Source organism: Phytophthora infestans, genomic scaffold, assembly GCF_000142945.1.
Source record: "Phytophthora infestans T30-4 supercont1.11 genomic scaffold, whole genome shotgun sequence".
Lineage (NCBI taxonomy): Eukaryota > Oomycota > Peronosporomycetes > Peronosporales > Peronosporaceae > Phytophthora > Phytophthora infestans.
The window spans coordinates 2,004,672-2,014,519 of record NW_003303748.1 but is presented as its reverse complement, the minus strand read 5'-3'; positions in this window follow the sequence as shown (position 1 = coordinate 2,014,519).

Here is a 9,848-nt window from a genome sequence, read left to right as displayed (position 1 = left end):
TGAGTTGTTGGCATACGATACCCTCCTCGCTGCCGTTCTTGTGACTCTGCACTTGATGGATGATTGTAGAATGAAGCGAGGTGAGCAGCTGCATGAATAATGCTGTGCTACTGTCCGTTGATAATACATACAGTACATGTGCTGCACATTGTGCAAGCTCCGAACATGCAGAAAAGACCCCAATAAAATTTATTATAAACGGAAAAAGTGTTTTCATGACGATCTGCTATAAGAAAGTACATGCACCTTGACTCTGGCACGTAATTCACAGTACGTGTGCAAATTCTCTACAATAATTGGTAATTTTAACAAAGATGTTCTAGATTGTGCTACGTGTATGCACTATTGTAAAGAAGAACTAACCTTAATTACTTTGACAGTATTAAAATGGCCTTGATAACATGGAGTCCATGTCCATGATGGAGTCCATCATGGACTGATGCTTTCAAAAATTCTTTTGCTTGTACTGTACTACTGTGAACGACTGGTCGGGCATTGCACCAGCTGTTTGATGTTGCCGGAAAAAATGTAGGTAATCATTGATGCACGCTCCTGGGTTCAAGTCGATTTACAGCTATTAATAAAACTAAATTAGTGTACAATTCGCTGTTCGAAGGACTGTGTTACAATGTACTTAGGCGCTTCAGCCAAGGCCAAGTTTGGCATCATGCAAACTTCTTTCAACATTTAAACGGCAACAAAAAAATTGCGACGTGGTGCTGTACGCAACTCTGCTGGGAAAGCACTTCGATTGAAGTTTTCTAGAAGTGGTCAGGCGGTGTTTTTAAAAGAGTCTGAACTGGCTCGTTCATATACATTTAGAAAGCCATTGGAGCTCCAAGACACAAATTCAAAATGCCATTGTTCTGTGAAAAGAAATACGTCGAATTTGTGCTAGTTTCGAAAACAATACAAAACTAGAATTTGGTCCACATCGACGTATTCAAAACGCTTACAGAAGACATTTCGTGGCTTATCCGGATATCATTTACCTATTTTGGTAGATAATTCAGGGTCCATCTCCCGATTTTTACTATGGAGAAACTCATATTAGTAGCCCCCCCCAAAAAAATGTCATGTCTTTACGGACTTCGCATTTGTTAATATTGATTTCAGCCATTTAGGCTCAGTCTTATATCGTCCCAAAAGAGGAATGGACCAATCAGCGATCTAGTTTGCGGGATATTGGGATGACCTGTAGGGTTGACACCCCTTCTCGTCCCACTGGGACGTTGTGTGGCACGGTCTTGGGATACACAAATCCCGCTCATCTCAAATCCAATCGTCTAATATTCCACAGCAGCACACACCGCCGACACGAGCCACCTGTCTATAACACCGGGTTGGAAGTCCTGCGGATTCTCGAAATTGCAGGCATCCCATCCCGCTATTGTGGGCACATATAAGACCGAGCCTTAATAGCGACGATGTCACTTCTGTGCAAACCCTCACTATTTGAGGGCTGTGGGTGCTTTTATCACACAGATGGCTGTGCGTAACGATGTGCACATAAACATATTGATGATTACGGCCTAATTTCATATTTGGGCGAGGCCTCACGCTTCGGCCTAATTTCATATTTGGGCGAGGCCTCACGCTTCACCTTGGCCTCAACTTGCCCAAAGGGCCCAGCTTGCGGGCCTCCGCAGCGGTCCGCTTGTTCGAATATTGTTGCAGCAAAGATCTCGTAAGAGAAGATACAGACGACCACGGAAAAATACGCACCACCCATGCGACAAATCCCTCCATATGTTCCGATGCTAATACCGGTAGCGATAAGCAATTTGTCCAACCAGATGAAGAAAGTTTTTTTTAAATCACGCATATTTACTTTATGGGAGTGACAACAAACTTTTTAAGAAACGGGTTCTCACTTTGCACTTGTAGAATCATTCTTTACAGAGCGGTGTGACTTAATTTGTTATAATAGCCATTCTTGTAGAATGAATAATGACTCTCCTACTAACGGACGCGCCCGAATAAAAGCCCCCTACCGAATAGTGTCCTGTGGGGTGCTACATGCCTGCACTATTAAATACAAGCCTCTCCCGAATAGAGTCCTTATAAAAGCTACCAAATCTGCTATTACTAACTTGCTGACCATCCATTCTACAGAGAGAAACACTTTTCCGTCATTTCCAATAATGCCTCATCAAAGGCAGTCGGTTAGCAGTGAGCGTAAGCAAGAGGTGATCAAGTGGACTAAATATGTCGTTTAAGGACCTACTGTACATGGAAATAACGCTTGGAAAGAGTCGGACCGAGTCGAATGCACTCGCTTTGGTAGCTCACGTATGCCAAGTGTTGACACCGTTTGCGATTGAGGCCTCCGCGCGTGGCGAGACACGGATGAGGCAACAATCATGCGGAGCGCTGAAATAGCAGGCTTCTCGAGAGACCCCTCGTCGTGGTTTATATCCAAGCACGATGTGATTGGCGCTAAATTTTGTGAAAAGTGGTCGAAGGAGGACGAAAACGTCGATCTGTTAAATCCTTTAGGGTTAGATGATGCGTTAGACGATATTAACCTGGTACACTAATCATATCAGCAAGGAATAAAGTCCTCACCCGTTTAAAGTCCTCTCTATCACTTTCGGCCGGCACTATTAAATATAGTCCGGACTCTAATAGGGCGCGTCCGTTACATGTACCCACCTCGCAAGTTGCATAATGGGAAAGGTGTTGTAGAATGGATTTGATTGGAGAATTGCTTGGATTTACCTTCGAATAGATAATAAATAGCTTTTGTTGATTTGCCTTTTAACCCCCAAGCCCGAGGCCATTTGGTGCTCACCATCTCACACATACCTACACGGATATATACCTCTGGACTCCCCAACGAAGAAGTCCAGACGCCACAACAAAGTTCCTTCACGCTGATTGGCTAACAAATTCATGACTAGGTGAGGTCATTTACAGTCAAGCAGGTGCTGCACTACGAGGATCTCGCACCTCGTCGGGATGCAGCGCGCCATCACGTGGTGAGTCTGTAAAGTTCATGTGCTAGTGAAGATGCCGAAGAGGTGCTGAAAACTAAAATGCTTTTGCTCGCACGCTACAGGTAAACTAATGCAAAACGAAATCTCGAGAGGTATGAAGCATAACTAAAGCGTGTAAGTTGTCATTTAGATTCTGCTAGCCACTCGGAGTGATCTTGCTAACTACTCGTGATAGATGCGTGCTAGAATTAAAGTTCTTCAGCTTCCTGTGTTGGATGAACAGCGCCGCAGCTGACTAACGGTGGAATCCCAAGCACATACACGCCCGGGGAGATGGAGTCTTCTCCCTCTTCTTCTTGCCCGGTGTACGTGCAAGTAGTTATATTGTGCCCATCTAGCCCACACCGACTGCAATGATATGTGGGCCGCTGCTGTGGCTGTGCTGCAGATAGCTGAGACTTGAAAAACGCCTGTATAAAAGGCGTGTCGTCATGCTCGTTTAATTGAGCCGGTCGCATCTCGCTCGGTGTATCCAGCTTCGCTTTAGATCGAGATGGACCAGACTCCTCGCCCCTGCTACGGATCCGTTTTTCGCCATGCTGAAGTTCTGCATTCCGCTTTTTGCGGGCACCTCCAGCTTGACGATAAATTGGAGCTGGGAGAACAGTAGGTCCTGCGCTTAAAATATTGTCGACTGGTAACTTGATGTCCATCTCGGCTAGAGCTGCGTGGATTGTTCTAACCAAATATGCCTGATGAAAATATTCGTAGGTGCGATATAAAGGCACTGCCCCAGAGTTTTGCCGCTCTAATTCGATCAAGACAGCTTGTACGTGACGGCAGGGTATGTGAAGCTGCTCCCACACTCTGCACGACTCGCACTTACCTGAGCTCATATCTACTTTGTACATCTTTGTTGCAGATGCTACGTCTGATCGGTCAAATGGGTTGAAGACGTAAAACTCCGACAGCTTCGCGTGAACGACGGTGAGTTCTTTAACGAGTTTCTCTTCCAAATTAAAAAGTGTCATCGCATGAGGTGTGAGACCGTGATTTGATTTGATCCATTTTCGTGCTATTGCAAACAGTTTGTTGCGGGTATCGAGAGCGCGCAAGCAGTATGCACGCAGTGACCGAAACACCAGATTATTACGAGTGCGATTCCATAACAGTCCGTTGTTGTCGCCTTCCACGCCGCTAGTAGACCGAACGCCAAACAACGGTGTAGCGGTGCCATATACAGGTGCGTTTGTCCAGTTTTGCTCTAGCCAATTGAGTTCATCAGCACTCAATGTACTGTTACCAATTACAGCCCAATTGATCGGATGTATGCTACGCAGGTACGACCAAACATGCTCCTCTTTCCGTTGCCCGCCTGAACCACTAACAACACCGGTAGGAAATGCTTTTTCTATGGCAGCAACGTTTTGCTCGAATGCTCGAACAGTGGTGGACTTTTGCAATTGCATGATGAGTTTGTTGACACTGTCTTTAGTAACCTGCACTGATTTAAACTTGTCGACAGTATTGAAGCGGATATGAACCGCGCAGAACTTTAGATTTACCCGCAGACCGACGCGAGCCAGAACAGCTTGTGCAGACAGTTGCTTACCTCGATCTACGAACGTAGGTCGATCATAGCGATTCCAGCAGCAATACAGCTTGAGAAAAACCAGACGAAGTTGTCAATGGTTTCTTTGTGAATAAAAGCAACTGCTACTGAAATAAGTTTCTTGTTACCGTCTTTGCCAACTAAGGTAACACAAATTCCATTGTAGCGGGGGTGCTTGATGTGAGTGCCATCGCACTCCCAAACAGGAAGTAGTGAATCTTGAATGCGAACCACAGAGCCAATGCAAAGAAAGCTGCGAAAAAATCTACCAAAACTATCTAATTGGCAGCACACTCTCGATCCTGGATTTTGGGACGCGAACAATTCCATGTAAGCTGGTAGCGCTTGGAATTCATTAATATCATCACTCTCCATGTTCTTCAATGCGTCACTAATTACACGATGTAGCACGGAATGTTTCCTAGATACGTCCACACCTTCCACCTGCTTCAAATTATTAATAATTCGCGCTTTGGAGGTATTGTGACCCTCAACAATGCCAGCACGGAAAGCGGGCATGCGGGCAATTTGGTCTCCAGTCGGGTTGGCGGTACTGGGGCAGCACTGCATGTGGGTCAAATCCATCTTCGAAATATACCAGCTATTGTCCGAAACGTGGCTCAGCGAAGTCTCAGGTCTCTTACGGGTACTATTTGGGTCCTTCCTAATGCGTTTGCGTGCGAGCGATACAAACCACTTACATTCTAGTGCCGTGCACGCCCATCGCCTGTAGTTGCCGTTGTTTTTCGCGAGGCGTACACTCTTGTTGGAATTAGATGCAAAAGCAGATACAAATTTCCCACCCACATCTGCAGACGGAAAAATGGCATGTAGAACAACCTCCGAATACCCATAATCACCGACTAAGTCAATTGGCATGCCGGCAGCTTGTTGTCAGGGAACGTTTTTGCTCGACTGCTTTCTTGCCCGAGTAGCACCTTCGTTCCACCCTAAAAATAACAGTGAAACCTATGGAAATCTAGCCAATCAGCGTGAAGGAACTTCGTTGGGGCGTCTGGGCTTCTTCGTTGGGGAGTCCAGAGGTATATATCCTACCTACACACGTTAAGGTTTATCCGCAAGATGGGCACCCATATTATACTCCATATCAATTTTAACGTGTCTGTACTAAAGCCGGTCCATACCCCCAACCCCAAACTTTTGTATCGTGTCTTCCCCGCCTAAACTGTCTTCCTAATACATGGTATATCTAATATTGTGTCTCCTGTACGCAAAGACGATACAGTACAAGCCTGATTTATTTGTCGATATTTAGAAAAACAAACCAGCTGGGAATACGTGAACTGTGCAGTATATTTAATGCAAGTCAAAAATCAGAGCCGGAGCCTGCCTAAACTACGTCATCACTTCTGCGGGATCGCTTCTGGCGTGATGATCCGTCACTTCCAGATTCACCGCCCGACTTCTCGGAGTTCTCAGCATCACCTGCAGTCTCATCGGTAGGTCTCTTCGGCTTACGGGCACGAATCTTGCGTTTGTTCCGTGTCTGAGGGATCAATGTGCCGTTCTTCCAATATTTATGCCAGATCTCGAGGCACGATGCTGCAACACCGTTCACGGAGTGCTTCACTTTGTTGCAAAGGAAGACCCGAGCTGCTAGAGCATTTTTAGAAGACGGTTTCAGCCTGCATTCACCGCAAAAGAAGGTAGTCTCACCCCCACGCAACTCTCCATCGGCTTTGAACACTGAGCACACTTTCCAGGCGCGCTGACGGCGTTTTCGAGCTTGTGTGGCGCTCCCTTTACGCCACTCGTCGGTCTGAGCAGGCACATGTCTGGCGACTTCTCGAGCTTTTGGCGGTGTCGCCTGGAGCCCTCGGCGGCGTAGCAGCTGCTGCCAGGCTTCAGGCTAAAGCTGGCACAACCCCAGGTGAAGCTGTTTGAGATATTGCACGTGTGATAGCTTTCGTTCACCATCTCTAACCCGCCGGCAATTGAAGACAATAAATGCATTGATAATTGCCAGATCAATAAGGCCTAGGAACAACGATTTGTAATACTTTCTGTATCGTCTTGCCAACTGCAACGAGTATCTACGGGGTGCATGTAACAGACACGATTAGCGGAAATGGTAAAGCTGTCTATACACGATAAGACAACTTACCTTTGAAGACGCAACTGGTCATGCACATCCACGCCGTCCATAAAGGTCTGGTAATCTTTTACCACTCTTGGTGCCATTACTTCCGCTTCCGAAGCCGTAATAGAGTCTCGTCGGACAATTCTGTCCTGCTGCGCACTTCCACCAGTTGCTAATACGTGCACCCCTTGCTTGTCGTACCACCGGATTGCTTTCATTGCAGGAACATGAACGGATGTCGCCACTTCGTACGTCCCTCTTTCGATATGTGCTGGCCGCTTGTTCGACGCTCGTCGGCCATTCTTCTGCTTTGCTGGTAGGATGGCCTCGCACAAGCCTTGCTTGTTCATCATAATCGCTCCAACGATGTAGAAAGACATCGTAAGCAGTTGCATTGCAAGCACCACGGAGGTGTAAAACCGATCTGTTACAACCAGTCGAAAGTCGGAGGGTCCAGTGGGGCCAAATACATGCTGGAGATTTCGCACCACTGCAGCAGGGCCGGATTTTTCGTCAGGTTAAGTGCTGTCGTCTTGCATTTGGCGTTTACCACAGTAAACCTCGAAACTGTATCAGACACGGTAAAGAAAGCGTTAGCATGTAGCAGACACGCTAAGACAACTTTTGAGCCAAAAACAAAAACGCGCCCGAAGGCGCGTCACAAACGTACTGGATGCAATAAGCCGTCTCAGAACAGCACAGCATGAAGAGCTTAGTCCCCCATTTGTGAAGCTTATCTTTCATGTACACCCTCATGCGATTGAAAGCCGATCTTGAAGGAAGCATCGCTTCATCAAACGCCATAACCGGTGGTGGTGCAAAGCTGCGCTGGAAAGTATGTTGCAGTACGATGATTACTGGCCGCAGCTTCCACGCGCGGTCCGTCGCTGCCTCAGGAGCATCATTGCGACTGAAATGCATGTTGCGGGAAAGATGAGCAAACCGATCTCGCTTCATATAATGGCCGAAGCACCCACGCGGAATTGCGCGTTCGTCGGAAGTCTTCCCGTGGTGGTCAAATTTCTCCTTATTCGGCGCAATTGTTCTGGCAATGAGTAGTCCAATAACAATACAAAACTCTCTTCCAGATATGTCAGGTGTTGCTAATAAATTCTCCTTGATTTGTTCTTGCGATTTCACTTCAAAATTGTTGTCCTTCCGGTGGCGGGCTTGTTGCTTTGCACGCTGTGCGCCAACACGCTTATCCAAATTGTGAAGGAAATAGTCGTCACTAGCTCCGGCAATGTCTTCCCAAAGATGTGGAGGTGCAAACAAGAAGAATGACCCCAACGCGGTCGAAGCAGCGGAAAGGGCTTCTTCAGTAGGGCCGTGATCCCCGCTGTAAATATTGGGATAGTCCTCCGTAAGCCATGCATCAGTCCGAGCCTCGTACGGCTCGTCCATGTAGGGAAAAGGCAATTGGGTATCAGGTCCATTCCATCCATTGAGCTTCATGTCTTTTAGAACATCCTTGTGTACACTACCGCGCGCAAGTGCTCCAACTCCGCCAACTGATTCAAGTAGAGATGGCTCGAAAAGTAAGTCAGGAGCAGCAGCTGAATCCTCCACGACGGCGTCGGCTTCTTCGAGGCCTAAGTCCTCATCATCATCGTAAATGGACATATTCTCATTGCCACCATCGGAATCCAGTGCTGCAAAATCTGCTGGATTATCTCCAGGCGCGATAATGTTTGGGTCATCTACATCCACATACACTATAAGAATCCATAACGTGTACCCTTAACGTGTATATACACCATAAGCTTACCCATCATCGTTCTGATTCCATATGCAACGCTGACGCTTGGTTGCACTTCTTCAGGTTGTATGGCGGCCGGTTGCCCTTCTTCACCTGGCATCGTTCTTTCTCCGTCGCTATCAGGCTCAGAGCAGGCATACTCTGAGCCAGATGTAGCAGCAGCATCGAATTCAGCATGTAAACTACAATTGAGATACTCGTCTGCACCTATAAGGGAGTGGTGTGTTAACGTTAGCAGTAGTTCACAGGTACGAGCAAGATATTCGACAGCTTACCGTTTTCATCACCAGCTGAATTGCCCAAATCACTCTCTGCCAGGTGTGGAGAGGTAGCCTGAATGTTCGGACAAACAGTCTTCGTCGTGTCTGGATCTGGACTGACAGTTCGGTCAGCAACTATATACACGATAGCGTTAGAATCATAACATGTACATACACAATAAGATCAAACGCACCATCTTGTAGGCACATCGGTTTCAGGCTGTCCACTTTCCGGAGTAGGTTGAGTCGCTGCTGCTTTTGCTTGTTGCTTCGCCGCAGTAGCTTTCTTCATCTCCTCTAGCAAAGCACACGTGTTAAAGTCCACACAAAGACCTTGAAAGGCGATACTACTTAACCAAGGCGATACGGTCCAAATATGCCATCAACGCAGCCTCTCCAACGAAAAAGTCCACGCCACGTACGTCCTTCTTCGTCTTCCCCGGCATAAAGTACGTGTAGTCGTTTGACAGGCCCGTAGGGGCCTTTGATTTCCATCCTTCCTTCAGAACATCTCGCCATCGGCCTCTGAACCCGAACATCTGAGCGGCAGCGGCGAAAATTCTCGAATGACCGAGATATGGGTGGCGCAGAATTCCACCTGCAATCCTCTATGCTGATTTGTGTGACACCCATCAAACCTGTGTCTTCTTATTTTCTAGAAAAACCAAGTTCAAGGCACACGCATAGCTATGTACTGCTGTGCGGAAAGATGAGAAATATGCCTACCCCTTCTTGACTGACAATTTGTATGGTCCTATACAAACGTTACGTATAAAAGCTTAACGTGTCTCAGACACGTTAAGCTTTTCGCGGAATCGTGTCTCATACAGGCTCTCGGGTTTGGGGGGTTAAAATCGAACGTCTTTGCAACTAGGTAGGTCAAACCTTTTCTGGATTGCGATTGGCTCTTTGCCATTCTTTATGGATGACCTGCAAAAGCTACGTGAGAGCCAAGCCTCTTAAGAGCCTAGAGGTAGGGAACCATCATGTACGGCGACGTGGACTCACTCCATAATCACGAGTCCTTGTCAATTTGATGCCGGACTCTGGCCGCTTAAGTGCAAAGATAAGGAGCCCAATCACAGGCTCATACATGTAGTTAGGGCTCCCCAATTTACTCCCTCCCAAACGTCTTATAGGGAAGGGCTCGCACTTAGTTGATGTGATTGACTATCTA